We start from the raw sequence: 13,867 nt of genomic DNA on the forward strand, positions 1-13,867 counted from the left end.
CAGGCGTGTGCCAACACGCCTGGGTGCCTCTTTCTTAGCAGGGACCTGGCCTGCCCATCTGCCCACACAGCCCCTGAACCGGATGGGAAATCGCACGACAAATGCTCTTGGGACCAAGTCTTTAGAAACTTGGAGTGGAAGGGGTTTCCTAAGAGAGCAGTGAGGGCAAGATCCTGAGGAAGGGGGTGAGTTACTGCTCAACGAAGCACAGGCCCTTTCTTTCCCTCCATCCTTCAGGAAGCCCAGAGCCACAAATTCCATTCTGCCCTCCCATGGGACAGCAGTGGCCACATCACCATCTGTTCTAGAACCTCGAAGATGCCTTCAAGTCCGGCCGCAGCAAGAGTCCCCAAGACAAGGCCTAGCCCCCTCTTTCTGAAGTCCTGCATCATGAGGGTCTCTATTCCCACACCCTCCTCAGTCCACGCAGCAGTTCAGGCGAGGATTCCACAGAGCAGAAAGATCAGAAACAGCCGCATTCGAGGATGGCGTGCCCTGATCTGAAACCCTCCCCCCACTTTCATCGTCTTTCAGGAAGAAAAAAAAAAAACATACCCTGCTGGAAGACCCCTGAGAGCCTGGCCTGTCTGAGAGAGAGCATGGGATTTGAGATGCCCCATTGCTGGCATCCAAGGCGGGCTGGTCCCCCTCCCCCTCCCTCCTTCGAGGCTTCCCTTCTAGGGACCTTGAAAAAACCAGTGCAAAGGGACTGGAGCGGAAGAGGAGGTGGAGGACCATAGACTCATAGCTACCTGGGGTATGATGTGGGACCTCTCGCTCTTCAGGGAGCTGGGGCCTCAGGCCCAGACAGCCTCCCTCCTCACTAAAACCTCAAACACAAGGTGACCTTGTAATTCACGGTACACTCGACACTCGACGAGAGTAAAATGACGTGCTATGGATTACATCACATCAACAGACACGTGGGCCACCCTAGTCAAAGGACCATTAATCCAGCAGAGGCCATCAGCCTTCCTAAGGAAAGGAAGCCTAGCCCTGCAGCCCAGCCCTGCCACGTGGCAGTCACCATCTTGACGCCCCCCCACACCCTGCCAACTAGGACCTGGGAGGGGCTTCTCCAAAAAGCTCCAAATGACTAGTTAGGGATTCCTCAGGCAGGCCCGCAAGGCCCCTGGTGACGTGGCAGGCGTCATTTGCCTTATCTCCATAGACAAGCAGAGAGAGGGGTTAGGGAACTGGAAAGCCAGCTTGGGCTCCCACTTCAGAAGCCTGAGGGAAAGAGACAGGGCCGGGGAGAAAGGCCACCCTGTTATCCCCAGCGTTAGGAATGAAAGTAGGCAAGTCTCTGCAAGCAAGCCAGCCTCCCATAGCCCAGCCCATCTGCCACAGGGAAATGCCAGCCCTCTGGCCACAGCCACGGTTAGACATTTTACAGTCCCATCAACACAAAACAAAAAATAATATACCACAGAGCCAAAAGCTATGCCCACCACTGGCCCTGGGAGCCTGTGACAGGAGAGAAAGGGAGCAGATGCCAGGAGGCAGGGACCACGAACACCAGGGGGCTTCTCAGACACTTGAAGGGTCTAAAAGTACCTTGAAAGTGCCTCAGAGGGAGATCACTGCCTGCCTTTTTCATTCTGAAAGAAAACAAAAGAGTGAAGAAATGGGGACTCCCCTAGAGATGTGGGGAGCAAGAGGCCTGTCAGGCCAGCCGCCAAAGGATACCCAGAGTATGGAGGTGGATAAGGAGGGAGAAACCAGGGCCCAGCTTGGGCCTCCTCAGTTCAAGCAAGACAAGCTTCCCAGTTAAGGGGCTCTGCCTTCAGCAGAGCTCTCTGCAGACCCTGTGGTATCCCGTTACACAGAAACCCACTACAAAAATACCTCTGCAGGGAATCCTGGGACACAGACAAAGGACTAAACAGGAATGGGGGATGGGTACAGCACTATCTGAGAGTAGGGTGTGGCCTCGGCCCGGCCCGACTTCCAGGCAACCAAAGCCCCTCGTTTTCCAGGAGCCTCCGTCCGGGCCCTGCAGCCCAGAGGGCCCAGAAGGAAAACAGGGGAAGTGGAGAGCTAGGCCTTTAGAGCAAATAGGGAATGCCTTCTTCCTTTCGTCTGGAAGCTCAGGAAAGTCCCGAAGGTGGAGGCAGGATACCTCGGGCCTCAGAGGAAATCCTCATCGTGCAGGAACCACTCGGGTGGACGGAAAGCCCAGGGTGACTCAAATCACCACCCGGGGCCTGGTGGACCCTGATGACACCCTTTTCGGGTAGGGTGAAAATAGTGCTGGTCAAATCCAGCCTTCCCTCACCTTCTACGTAGGATGCTGATTAAAAAGTGACTGCTCCCCAAAGCATGGGGTCCTTAACGGCTAGGAAGGACTACTCCTGGTCAAGAGAAACCAAGGCTATGGCATCTCTGTTGCGAGGTTCAGAGGCCCCTACATAGGCTGCGGGGAGGCTGGGCTGGCTGTTCCCTGAGCCTTCACCCCACAGTTAGGAGCTGCAGAGCTGGCCCTTCCCCGTGGACAATGGGAGAGTCAGATCTCCCCCTTTCTGTTATGCAGGTCATCTGCGTTTGGTCCCAGCTCCACTCAGTCCCCGCTGCCACCTTTAACCTTCCCTGAGCTGCCGGGACTCCTCCACACTTTTTCAGTCCGTCCGCGATGTTTAACCCGGCCCCCAAGCGTGCCTGTTCCCTGTCCGATCTCTCATTGGCCTCCAGTGCTAGGACCTCAGGCTTTGGATAGGACCCCAGTGCCCTAGGGAGAGATCCGTTCCCCCTTGGCCAATGCGTAACCCCAAATCTCCCGGCCGCCCCCGCCCCTCACCTGGGCCGGGCCGGGCTGCTCCGGGACGGACAGGACACTCTCAGACAGGCTCTGCTCAGCTCACGGCCCCGGGCCCTGGATCTATATATGGCTGACTCCACCCCCTCCTGCCTGTCCTAAGAAACTTCTGGAAAGTTGGAAACGCTTCCGGAGGGCGCCGTGGCTCCCAGAAGGGGGTGGGGGGAGCCAAAGACCTCCCCCAAACCGCCCTGGCTCCCGCCCCTGCGCCTGCGGGCGCTCTCCCAGCCCCTGGGTCCTACTGCCCCCTTCGTCCGACTGGGCTTGGGGGACGCTCAGTCAGCACCAGGTAGACCTTGGGAGCCTGGGCATTCTTGGACTCTGCGGTCCTGGAAGTGGAAAACCAGGCTTTAGACTACAGGGTGAGTTAAAAGGCAGACTGGCTCCAAAGTCCTGCTCCCAAGGACTTAGAGTTCCCTTCTCAGGTTGTTCCCACAAGCCTGCGCTAGTCACAGAACCCTTCTGCCACACGTTTTCCTACTCTGCCCCAGCACCTCCACTGCCCACTATTGTCAAGCTTTAAGTAGGGGCCCCTGTCTCTATTCCTTAGTCAGGGTCCCTCTTCTTTGTCTTCGGAGAGTCAGAAAGGCAGGAGTCTTCTCCAGTTCCCAGGTTCATCCTTGAAACCTCCCTGGGGAGGGGAGGCCCTGAGAGTCCCACCTGGACCCTCACCCTGGATGCCAAGTCTTGAACTGATTTCAGAGACAGACTCCTAGGTGGATCCACGAAGAGGTGAACACATCCTGGGTGTGTTCAGTACTGTGTTGGGTGACCTTCCTTTTCTGAGCCAGTGCCCTTGATTGAAATGTGATGTTAAGTCATAACTGGCCCTTTCTCCACCTCAAATTGGTCATCCCTGCTTCTGCTCCCCATCTCCATCTTAAGGCTCAGGGTCTCACTGTCAGCTCCCACCCCACCCTTCCCCGCCCCCACCCTCCTTCACTGAGATAGCGTCTTCTTGAGCCCTGAGTTAACTGATAGTATTCTTTTCTCTTCTAGGTGTTGTGCACAAAGCTGCACACTGGGCAAAGTTCCTGCCCCCCCCCCCCCGGGGAAGTCCTTTCTGAGGGGTGGGTGCAGTTATGGAGAATTCACTATGTGAGGCACATTGTTTTAAGATGCCCCTCCCCCAATCTTCTGATAGTGCCATGATAGACAACAGACAAACATGCCCTAGAGAGGTGAGGAGGGGAGGGGAGGCCTTTTCTTTTTCTTTTCACTGTATTGGGGATCAATACCGGAGCCTCAAGAAAGCAAGGAAAGAGTTCTGCCACTGAGCCCCAGCCCCAGAGAGCCCCTGTACTCACTCACACTCCGTTCAAAGTATCTTCTTTGAGCAGATGAAGCCTTGCACGCAGCACCCCAAAAGATGGTTTCTCTGGAGTCTTGGCATCTAACAGCTACAGGGAACAGTGGGGGAGGGTTGCTCCACAGAGACCTGGCTCTTGCCGCCCAGCCTTCCACACTAAGTCTGAGCAATATATTAGACCCAATAGATTTAGACCCAAATCAAAGGATGTGAGGGTACAGTGATCCTCAAGCGACCGCCACAGATGATAATCTTATACAGAAGCCCCATAAAGTCTTTGAACCGAGTGTAGGAAGCCCGTTAGAATCTCAGAGTCAAAGGATTTTAGTAGGAAAAAAAAAAAGTCATGGTCCCAGGCCTAGTGTCATATGCTAGAGGTGAGCGGCAAAAGGACGGTCAATTCAAGGTGAGCCTAAGCTAAAAAACCTTGGACTAAGTTCCCATCTGCAAACTTAGCATTCTCTGCCATGTCCCCAAAGGCCAGCACACGCCTCCACCTAAAAACAGTGACCTGGCATCCCCGCTGTTGTTTTGTAGTGCGGATCTGATCTGGAGGAAACTTTCCAGGCCCAAGGAGGTCTTCTTGGCTTCCTCCGGCATCCACTGTGTACTGCTCATAAGGAGAGGCATTTGCTATGTAAGGATGCCACCTAGATCCCAGGCCAGGACACCACCCACCCCACCCCTCTCCCCCCTCCCCCCACCATCTCCCCCCTTACCCTCTTCCCCCCATGCCCCCCACCCCCACCTTCTCATCCTCTTCTTGTATGCTGAGGGTCTTTTGGAATTCAGTTGGTAGGCTGTGAACTGAGCCAGCGGAAGGAAAGCTCAGTGGAGGTGTCCTGGGTTTCCAGCTGGTCCACTATGAAAATCCCATACAGCCCTACCCCCCCCCCCCCTTGCTCTACCAGCCCATCTGTCAGCACCCAGGCCTCATTGGAAGGGGACTCTGAGAGGGCTATGGCAGTCCCAGTTGGCAGAGGGTAAACTGAGGCTCACTATGTTAGGCAAATCCTAAAAGGAGTAGGAGAGCAGAGACACCCTTGGTTTACAGGCAGCGAAGCAGAAACACAGAGCAGTGTGCGGGGCTGGACCCCACCTGCAGCTTCACAGACCTCTTGTGTTGCTCAACTGGCCAGAAGCCTCCTCTAGGCCTGTCAGGCTGCAGAGCCTGCCTGAGATCTACGTTATCACACCCAGATTGTCAGTGACTGTCACTGGGGGAGAGGCCTCACCTTCCTCCCTCTGGGTCCCTAGCTCCCCAGAAAGGTACTGGGTGAAAGCCATCACCAGGCCAGTGAGGGACATGTGGGAAGCAGCTGGCTCCATGTCCTTAGAAAAGAAGAGGAAAGGCCATGCATGGCTCCTTTAAATTTTCAACATCAGCAAAAAAAATGTCAAGAGCCTTCGGCCACATTATTCTTTGCTCAGAGCCCAGCCCAGACACGGAGAGCCCTTCCCCCACACTCCAGGCAGCTTGCTCTGGAGAAAGCCTCTTTTGAAGGGAGCAGGAGGAGATTCAAACGGGTCTGAGAAACTCCTGTTGCGTCTGGATTCCTCGGGTGTCTGCAGCTCTGCTCCCGCCACCCTGCCCAGCGCCGGGTGCCCAGCGTGTCATTCCCGTTTCCAAGCTCTGGGAGCACGGCCACCCAGGAGGAACATAGCTCTGCCCAGTCCCCTCCATCCACACTCACCAGAAGGGAAAACTGAGTCCCAGAGAGGGACCACTATTTGTCCTGGGTCACACAGCACATCTCAATCAGAGCTGAGCTGGGGGGGGGGGGGAGGCAGTGTCATACCCTGAGCCATTTTCCCCTTACACTGCCCTTTTTCTGACCCTCCCGTAAGCTGGACACAGTTTGGCAGGGATGATCGAGATAACTTCCTTTCGTCCCTGTGACTAGATTCAGTCTTCATGCCGCGGACCCCCTAGGACAGACACTAGCCTGTCATTTAAGTGTCCACACTGCCACAGCTTCCATCCTATCTGAGCCTTCCAGAAAGTGAAAATGTTCCCATTTTAAGCATCCATTTTAAGTGGATGGGGAGAGAGGACAGCCCCGGCAAGGCTCAACAGCCTGACAATTGAGTGCTTTTGTCCCAGACCCTGGAGTGGTCCCCTCAGGCTGTTCCCATCTAGAAGAGGAAGTGCAACCCTTCTTTGTTTTGGAGAGAGACTTAACAGCCAGTCCCAGCCTCCTCTCCTTGGAGGCAGGGCCTACAGACAGCCTCAGATTGTTGTCCAGAGGCCAAGTGAGCTCTCAGCCCAAGCGTGAGTCAGGACTTCTGCAATCTCTAACTCTCCCAAGAATGCTGGGGCCTTCCATCTAAGGAGGCTGTGCTGCTGGCTGCCACGAGGGAGAGAGAAGTGCGGGGGGTGGGGGGTGGTTGGGGGGGGCAGGGGCTTGGGGGGCAGGCAATGAGCACTGGGAAGCTCCTGTCTCCTCCTCCCAGAGCAGGCCCTACCCCTAGCCATCTGCAGCCACTCAGGAACTTTAGCGTTCTCACCCACGCCCTTCTGGCACAATCCTCGGGGACCCAAGGCCACCAAGGGCCCTGGAGACCTATGTGTGTCCACGTGGCCATGCAGCATACTCAGCACTCAGCGGCAGACCCTTCAAGACGCCTATGTGCGTTCAGTTATTCGCATGCAACTGTCTGACAACCCAAATGCACCGCATGAGGTGTGTGTGTGTGTGTGTGTGTGTGTGTGTGTGTGTGTGTGTGTGATATAACATTGGCACTTTGCCTCTTCCCAGCTCTTCCCTCTGGCCTTCTCACTCAGGGAAACGCCAGGCCTTTGGATGTAATGATTAGCATGTCACTTCCCTTCGCCTTTCTCCCAGGTGGTGTACTTGCCTGGTATTAATAGTGATGACTAGGCTGGCTACAGAACTGTCCTCATCATAGCATCTCTGAGACCCAGAAATGAGCTATGGCCTATGCTCCCCCGACTCCTCAGCTCTGATGTGCTTTGGCCTCATGCAGCACCCTTGTGTTACCAAATGCAAGGACCCTGGAACCTCATCCCGGCTCTGATGCTGTGTACCACTGATGCTCATGACCCACTGGCTCACTGGCTACCCTGTTATCTCAAAGAAACCCAGGTCAGGATCTCCAGTTCACACCCTACTGCTCACCCTCACAGGCTGTCACCCTGATCCGCCCTGAGGAACTGCCATTAGCCTTTCCTGTTCTGTCTTCCGTATGTTCCCAAATTTCATACCCATGCTTTGTGGACCTGTGAGTGTGCACGCAGGTGCACGAGCACACACACATACACACACACACACACACACACACACACACACACACACACACACTCACACAAGTTAGCCGAAGGTTGTGGCTAGAAGGAAGTCTTCCCTTGGACTCAGAAGCAAAGAATGACAGCCTAGTCAAGGAGTCAGAAAGTCTATGTCAGGATCTAGTCCCCTCAACCTCCTCCACAGATCAGCTATTGACAGCGGAGAGCCTCTAACCAGCAGTTCTCAACCTGTGGGTCGCGACCCCTGGGGACGGAATGACCCTTTTACAGGGGTCGGTCGCATCTCAGATACCCTGAATATCAGATATTTACATCACAGTTCATAACGGTAGCAAAATTATAGTTATTTAGTAGCAACAAAATAATTTTATGGTTGGGGTCACCACAACATGAGGAGCCGTGTTAAGGCATCCAGCATCAGGAAGGTTGAGAGCCATCGGTCTAACCTCTGCAGCTCAGCTCCACATTCTCTATGGTCTGGATGGAGCAGTGCGATCTTGCCTGAAAAGAGCAGGAAGCTCACACACACTCCTGGCAGGAGGAGCAATCAGCATGTTTGCAGTGGGAGATGGTAGCTCAGTGGCACAGCTCTCACCCACAAAGGCCCTTGGTTTAATCCCTAGCAAAGGAAGAAAGGGAAGGACAGAAATTAAGAAAATATTTTGCTGGAGTCAGAGCCAACATTTATTATACCACAAACTTTTTTTTTAAAGATTTATTTATTTTTATTTTATGTGCATTGGTGTTCTGCCTGCATGTAAGTGTATGAGGGTGTCAGATGCCCTGGAACTGGAGTTACAGATGACCATGTGGGTGCTGGGAATTGAACCGGGGTCCTCCAGAAGAACAGCCAGTGCCCTTAACCATTGAGCCGTCTCTCTAGCCCCTACCACAGGCTTTAAAAGCATAGCAAGCAGGCTCTTTCCTTGTAATAGCATAGATGGGGTGGGAGCATCCTGGAAGGGACTGGATCTTAGAGTAGGGCAGAAAGTAGAGTGCAGAGCACTCGCTCGCTTGCTCACTCGCTGGCCTCTGCTACACGGGGGTCCTCCCTGGGAGGCCACTGAGAAACACTGACCAGGCCCATGGACCATCATCGCTGCAGAGAACTGGATGGAGGGCAGAGTGTAAGGCCCTCACCTCGCCCTGGTCATGAATTTGGGGACTGTGTTAATACCAACTTGTATTCTTTGGGGAAAGAATTCACTATTAGAAATCTGTGCCGGATGTGGTGGCGCACACCTTTAATCCCAACACTCAGGAGGCAGAGGCAGGCAGATCTCTGTGAGTTTGAGGCCAGCCTGGTCTACAAAGTGAGTCCAGGACAGCCAAGGCTACACAGAGAAACCCTGTCTCGATAAACCAACAACAACAACAACAAAGAAAAAAATCTGTCTGGAGGAAGTGTTTTTTAGATAGAAGCGACTTTTTAAAAAAATGTTAACCCAAGGCTTTTTTTTTTTTTTTTTTGTAGTGATAAAACATGAAAACAAAGGCTGGTCATGGTGGTGTATGACTTTGAACCCAGAAGACAAGAGAAAGAGGCGGGCAGATCTCTGTGGGCTCAAGGGCAGACTAGTGCATGTAGTATGTTTTAAAACAACTGGGGCTGCATATGAGACCCAGTCTCAAACAAACTAATTGGAGACAAAGCCAACGGGGAATAGAGTATCAGAGTATCGACGATGTCAGAACCAGAACAAGAGCCCTTCCAACCGCAGGCTGAGAACGACAGCTTGGTGATTGTTGGATGAAAAATAAAGCAGCTTATAAAACAGTAGTATCCTTGTGAGCATTCCATGTCCGGAGCTAGACAGCTGGAAAGACGTTCGCATATCACAACAGAGCCAGCTTAGCTACCCTGTGATTTCCTGTTGACTTTGAAGTCATTTCTGCTAGGTAAAGGGCTGGTTTGTTTACTTTTGCTTGTTTGTTTTGAAACAGGGTTTCACTAATGTAGCCCTGGCTCATCTGGGACTCAAACAGACCAGGTTGGCCTCGAACTCAGGGATCTACCTGTCCCTGTCTCCCAAGTGCTGAGATTAAAGGTGTACTGCCAGCAGCCTTGTGAATTTGTTTACTTTTTAATGCATATTTATTGCAAGCAATTATTGAAACATACGTACATACATACATACATACATACATACATGGATGTGTACAGTCTTCAGAGAAAGGCTCAGAAGCAGTGTTCTTAAATGGCTTAGTACTGTCTCTGGAGACAAATGTATATCACCTCATTTTCCTTTCTCTGCTCTGGATTTTTCTTCAATAGCATGTGCTTTTCAATCACCTCAAAACACCAAGAAAAGTAAATAGAAAAAAACATCCGCTGGGCGTGGTGGCACATGCCTTTAATCCCAGCAAAGGCAAGCAGACCTCTGAGTTCGAGGCCAGTCTGGTCTATAAAGCAAGTCCAGGACAGCCAGGGCTATTACATAGAGAAAACCTGTCTCAAAAACCCAAATAAATAAATAAATAAAAATAAATAAATAAATAAGAAAGAAAGAAAAAAGAAAAAACATCCAATGGGAGGCCATGCTTAAAGAGACGCCCGTGGGGGGTGGAGGTGGGGTGGGGTGGGGGCTGGGGAAGGGCAGTGCTGGGGAAGCTTCTGGCTGTTTGGAGACCCTTTGAATTGGACTTCTCCACGGCAACCCTGGTTGGGGCGACAGGTCCCTTTAGCAGAGCTTGCTTCTCCTACCAGCCCAGGCTTTGGCATTCAGGGAAAGGAGGCTGGGAAGACATCACAGAGAAGACTAAGTACCCAGAGCAGGGGCTGGAGCTTTGACTGGCAAGAAAGCAGAGCCAGGGAATGTGCTGTGGTGGGTTGGGCTGGAGGCCACAAAGGAGCAAGGAGAAAGGCCTCCCTGGGTGAAAGTGGTCCTCTCCATGAGATGGAGACTGGCAGGGAGGCCGTGGGATTCCATAGTCCCCAGGAGGGGCCAATGATGCCAGAAGGCCCCTGTGGAGAAGGAGGGGAGAGGGGAAGGGGGTGGGGGAAAGATGGGTGGCAGGGCGGAAGAGGGCAGCGGGAAGCCATGCAGGATGCTCCTGAGCAGTTCCCCGCGCCCCACCCCGCCCCCCTCCCCGTTCCTCCTCCATGGCTGAGAATGCGCGGGTGGACCAGGCTGCCTGAGTGATCTTCGGTGGGTGGGGTGGGGCCAGCACTGGGGTCTGTACACTCGGCTGGGTCTCATTGGCTGTCAGGACTGGAGCTGCACAGAGACAGGCCAAGCTGATGCAACGTGGGCCTATCATTGCAGGCCCTGTGGAGGGGGTGGGGGATGCAGCTGTGCTGGCCGCTGCCCAGCTGTTCCCGCAGGAAGGTGGGGGAATGGCTCTCAAGGAAGGCTGGGGCCTGGGACTACAGCCCAGCCAGGCCTAAAGGCAGTCTGTTCTCAGCCTGCTCTGACTCAGGAGGGAAACACGCCTTTCATGGAAGCGCCCAGATCCCTGGCGTGGATGTGTGTGTGTGTGTGTGTGTGTGTGTGTGTGTGTGTGTGTGTGTGTGTGTGTGTGTGTGTGTGTGTGTGTGTGTGTGTGTGTGTTTTCACCTGAGGGGAAGGAGACCTAGCTGATGCTGGCATACAGCTGTTCCTCATGGCTCAGAGCTCTCTGGACCAGATGGGGAGGAAAGGCAAGCGAGGAGCCTAAGGAGCAGAGCCACGGCCAGGGCCATCCGCCCACCTCTTGTGGGCAAGTCTTTTCCTGGGGAAGAGTCATGAAATGAGAAATCAGAAGGGAGGGGTGGAAAGGGAAGGGGCCTCCTCTTCCTCTCTCTTCCTCCTTTTGTGTATTCTTCTTCTCTCTCTTTTTTCCTGTTTCCCTTGTTTCAGTTTGTCGAGACAGGCTTTTATGTATTCCAAGCTGATCTTAAACTCCCTATATAGCTGAGGATGACCCTTGAACTCTTTTTATGTTTATGTGTTTTGAGACAGGGTTTCTCTATGTAGCTTTGGCTGTCCTAGACTTGCCTGCCTCTGCCTCCTGAGTTATGCCACCATGCACTTGGGAGGCAGAAGCAGGCGGATCGCTGTGAGTTCAAGGCCAGCCTGGTCTACAAGCCAAGGCTACACAGAGAAACCTTGTCTCGAAAAACCACGCTGGCCTTGAACTCACATCGATCTGCCTGCCTCTGCATCCTGAGTGGTGGGATTAAAGGCGTGCGCCACCACCACCCGGCTACACAAATTTATTCTTATGGTTCTAGAGGTCAGACTTTTTGAATATGACACTCCAGGAGTGAATCTGTCTTTATCCATTATTTGTTTTAATGCTGTGACAATATAATCAAGGAAGGCAACTTATGGAAAGATGAGTTTTCTTTGCTTTCTCCACACCCTCCCACCCTCCCCACCCTCACCCTGAGCCCCGGTCAAATGCTGTGTGTGCAGCCATGCCTGTCCTGGACTCGCTTTGTAGACCAGGCTGGCCTCAAACTCATGGAGATCCCGCCTGCCTCTGTCTCCTGAGTGCTGGGATTACAGGTATGAGCCATAACTGCCCAGCTAAAATGGGTTTTCTTTGGTTGTGATTTGAGGGGATACAGTCCACCATGGTGGCTGTGGGGAAGTCATTTTAGCAAGTGGGGCAGCTGAATCCATTGTGTTTGAAGTCAGGAAGGAGAGCTGGAGGGAAGGAGGGAGGGTGGGAAGGAGGGAAGGAGGGAGGGTAGGAAAGAGGGAAGGAGGTTGGTGCCCAGCTAGCTTTCTCCTTCTGTTTTTGGTAAGTCCAGGCTTACTAAACATGGGTGCCCATGGGATTATTCTGCCCACAATCAGGAGAGACACTTTCAGACACACTCAGAGATGTATCTTCCAGGTGATTCCAAAACTGGTCAAATTAACAAAGAAAAGCAGCCACCACACTGTCCTTCCCAGCCCAAAGGTCCATATGGTTCCCTGACTCTCTCAGCTTCTGCCTCAGCCTTCAAAACCAGCAGCATCACAGTCAGGCGATGGTGGCACTTTATTTTTTATTTTATTTATTTATTTGTTGGTTTTTCGAGACAGGATTTCTCTGTGTAACAGCTCTGGCTATCCTGGAACTCACTCTGTAGACCAGGCTGGCCGAACTGACAGAGATCCGCCTGCCTCTGCCTCCAGAGTGCTGGGATTAAAGACGTGTGCCACCACCGCCCAGCTGATGGTGACACTTTAATCCAGTACTTGGGAGGCAGAAGCAAGCCGATCTCTGTGAGTTCGAGGCCAGCCTGGCCTACAGAGTGAGTTCCAGGACAGCCAAGGCTACACACAGGAAACCTGACTTGAAACACAAACAACACCCAGACCAGCAGCTGGGCAGCACCAGGGCCCCTCCCTAGGATGTCTTCATCATCCCCCCCCCCATTTATTCCTTCCCCAGGTCAGACTTTCTCCTGATTGTGTTCGTCTCTTCTCAAGATCAGAACTTAGTTACACATGCGATGTCTCCTCACTACGAAATGGGTGTGATTCTGGGTTCCAAGGATTAGGACACGGGCAACCTTCAGGAAACCATTATTCTTACCGTTGGTGAAAACACCCCATCGCGGCAGTTTATTGGGGGAGGCCAGTATTCCCTCACAGGGAGGAGCAGGAGCAGAGGAGCCAAGGCCAGAGAACTGAGGCATGGTCTAGGGGCAGCAAGAAGGCTAGCTTTCTAGAAACCAAAGCTTGCCAGGTGTGGTGGCCCATGCCTTTAATCCCAGCACTTGGGAGGCAGAGGCAGGTGGATTGCTGTGAGTTCGAGGCCAACCTGGTCTACAAAGTGAGTTCCACGACAGCCGGGGCTACACAGAGAAACCCTGTCTCCAAAAACAAAACAAAACAAAAACCAAAACAAACAAAAAGAAAGATAAAAAAAGAAAGAAAAGAAAAGAAAAAACAAAAAACAAAAGAAACCAAAGCTCTGCTTGGCTTGACTTCATCAATCCGTTCACAAGGCCGATCCTATCTCTGTGTGCAATCACAGGGTGCTCCAGGAATCCAGAGCATCAGGGCTCAGAGGAGATTCAAAGTTATCTCCTCCACCCAGCCGCTCCTGGTTATCACACTTGGGTGGCGCTTACAGTAAGAGCTCTGGATGCTTGAAGGAGTCTGTGGGCACTTCTCTGCCCAGACTAGCTGACTCTGCACAGCCTCTGGTACCCAGGTATAATCTTGGCCTGTCTTCCTCAGTGAAGGCCAGGATTGTGTGGCTGAGGGAGGACGGACCAAGAAAGATGGTCTGGGGCAGTGGGTAAGAACCCTCAATAGGTGTATTGTTGGCCCTGGCCTGTGGCAGGAGAGGTGCCAGGCTCTGCTGAATGAGTCATCTGTGCTTGCTGAGTTGGGATGCCCAGGTCAGGAACTCGTTTGGGAGATACCTCCTACTTCCTAACCTGCCCCCAGTGCAACCCAGCCCCTGCCGTTTGGTTTGCTGGGCATCAGTCAGGGGCCATGGCAGTAACAAGTCAGCTCCCTGTGCTACTGGCGGTTGATCTGTGGTCTTC

General features: G+C 53.0%; 1 protein-coding gene across 4 annotated transcripts in view; it reads right to left on the reverse strand.

The window, feature by feature from the left end:
• Positions 1-13,867, reverse strand: part of Serpinh1 (serpin family H member 1) — a 671,742-nt gene that overhangs the window by 3,977 nt on the left and 653,898 nt on the right. For 3 of the 4 annotated variants that reach the window (XM_051149012.1, XM_051149014.1, XM_051149013.1), the window contains exon 2: positions 2,798-2,835. The gene's annotated coding sequence lies outside the window, so the exon portion shown is untranslated. Of the gene's footprint in view, positions 1-1,557; positions 1,602-2,797; positions 2,962-13,867 lie in introns of those variants that run through there. The other variant, XM_051149015.1, reaches the window with a different exon arrangement.

This window comes from Acomys russatus, chromosome 7, assembly GCF_903995435.1.
Source record: "Acomys russatus chromosome 7, mAcoRus1.1, whole genome shotgun sequence".
NCBI classification, from domain to species: Eukaryota; Metazoa; Chordata; class Mammalia; order Rodentia; family Muridae; genus Acomys; species Acomys russatus.